Raw genomic sequence first — 2,693 nt, forward strand, 5'->3', positions numbered from 1 at the left:
GGGGGGGAGGGAGGAGGGAGGGAACTTTCAGTTATGGGCAACAATAATCAACCACATTGTATATAGACAAAATAAAAATTTAATAAAAAAAAAACCAACACACACAAAAAAAAAAAAGAAAGAAAGAAAAAAATTGAAATGTAAAGCTGTGTAAGGTTTGTTTTAAACTGTGTCTTTTTAGTATAGTTAACACACTACGGAATGTGTCTTTACATAGCCCTGTCCTGCTGGTATTTTCAATAGCCACTAACCTTACCTGGTACAGTATGGGGGTTGTAAATTGGCATAAAAATTTAAAGCAGGTTCTTTTCGACACATAGCACAAATTAGTTATACATGGGGATGGTATTTTTTCATCTTCAGTTGTCTCTGATGCAGTTTATATTAAATAATTGTTGTTTTGTTAACTGAATACCATTCTGTAATTGCAAAAAAAAAGTGGCAGCTGTTTTGTTGACATTCTGAATGCTTCTAAGTAAATACAATTAAAAAAATAAATAAATAAAGACTCCATCACCAAAATCAGGGAATGCCTAGCCAAAAGGAAAAGAGAAAGAACAAAATCAGGGCTGGTTTGAATCATGGTTCAACTCCTCCCCCTGGCTTACGACCCTCATGTCAACCCTGTTAGGACCATTAATTATTTTAATATTGCAATATTGCTTCTGACCTTTGGTCCCTGCATTTTAAATCTTTTTTTTTTTTCCTTTTTGTCTTTTTTCGTGACCAGCAACGGGATCGCAACCCTCGGTGTTGCACCCACACCTCACTCAGCCAGTGAGCGGCCGGTATGTATGTGGGATCCTAACCCTCGGCAGGAGTGCCACCGCACTCCCAAGCGGCACACTGTAGCAGTGCGCCACCGGGCCAGCCCTGCATTTTAAATCTTTTACTAGCTTTTGTTAGGGAGTGCATTAGCACTGTTCAGATTATGATGTTAAGACAACAATATCAGGAATTAAATCAACTAGAGACAAGTATTTCATGATTGAAATACGCACAAGAAAAAGGGGGGGATTGTAGAGAAAAATATAACTTTAACATGTGCAATTTGCTTCTGTACTAATGCTTGCTGAAAACGAGAAAACATAACTAATGCCATTTTAAGTAAGACAGCTTCTAAGGGGTTCTGTAGAGGCCAGGCATAGTCAAGGCGGGCCCAGGCATGCTAAATTCCAGGAAGGGAGTAAGCACCACTCGGCTTCAGGAACTGACCAGTTCCTTATCTAGAGGCCACCTGGCCAGACCACAAGGGAGATAAACGATTGAGAAATACACTGTTCCTTATCCGTGTGCCAGCTTGCTAAAGCCCACCAATAAATCTAAAGGTCACCTCAGATAACCAGTAAGCAGTATACAACTCATCCTGTTGCAAAAGTCTGTCAAAAAAAACTGTATAAAAAGCTCCTTTGTTAAGGGCTTGGGGTTGCTCCTGTCCAGGAGCCTGAATGACCCCAGCATGCTGGAATAAACTCCTCTTGCATGATTGCAACGGTCTCTGTCTCATGGTCTTTGTGAAGTGAGCCATCCCGACGTGTGGGATTTGTGCACGGTGCACAGGTCTTCACCCCCCTTCCCTGGCTCACTGCCCCTGTCCTCCCACTTCCTCCATCTCCAAAGCCAGCAGTAGTGGCAAGTCCTTCTCACACCTCCCATCTCCCTGGCTTCCTCTCTCTTGTTTCCCTCGTCCACCATATCTGAATCCAGCGAAAGAAATATCTCTGCTTTTAATGGCTGGGGTGTTTAGAGTGGGCCCACCCAGAAGATCCCAGCTAATCCCCCTGTCTTAAATCTGAACCACACCTGCAAAGTCCCTGTGCAGCAGCACCTAAGTTAGTGTCTTCACTGAATAACTGGGGCACAGGAATCTTGGGGGAATGGGGCATTTTTAGAATTCTGCCTACACGTGGGAGCATTTTCCAGAGAAGCTAAAGTCTAAATTGAGATCCAAAGCAAAGAAACGGGAGGAAAATGGTGGAAGAGGTGGGGAAGTCACAAGCCAGAGAAAACCTGGGGCAGGCAGGGTCTGAAAACAGCTTCATAGGGCTGGGGCTGACGGTGTGCAGAGCTGGCCCAGGACCCGTCCTCACTGCAGCCTTCCCCAGGTTCACGGCCATCTCCCTGGCGTGGGCTTCTTCTCTGGACGTGTGGCTCCACCCATCGAGTTCACAAGTGGAAATGCCGGCTCTTGCAAGATTTTTACCAGCAGGGCTGGCACCGAAAGGGCTTCTGCCTTGTTTCTGGCCAACCAGCAAACCTGTCAAGGGTGTGGCCACCGGGTGCCCGTGCCCACCGGGTTCCTGTGCCCACCGGGTGCCCACTCTGTGCCTATGGGGTGCCTGTGCCCACCGGGTGCCCATGCCCACCAGCTTCAATTTGAGACCACACCCGAGGCAGCGCCCGAGGGCCACGTCCCATGAGCAGCTCAGATGATTCACTTAGTCCACAGAGCTCCGGAAGGGTGAGAGGATCCCCTAGATCCCCACAGGGAGAGACTTAGCTCCAGTTCTGGGGCCCTTTTTTATTTGGGGGCAGGAGGAGTGGGCAGAAAAGAACAGGTGCAATCTTCAGATTTTAAACATAATACAGATTTACCATACAATTTGGAAAGCACAAAAGCAGCAAGAAATAGTTTGCCTGTTATTAAGTAAAAGGTGGATTATTGAGATTATTAAGATATCTATTAAAGGGGG

This window comes from Galeopterus variegatus, unplaced genomic scaffold, assembly GCF_000696425.1.
Source record: "Galeopterus variegatus unplaced genomic scaffold, G_variegatus-3.0.2 Scaffold9480, whole genome shotgun sequence".
NCBI classification, from domain to species: domain Eukaryota; kingdom Metazoa; phylum Chordata; class Mammalia; order Dermoptera; family Cynocephalidae; genus Galeopterus; species Galeopterus variegatus.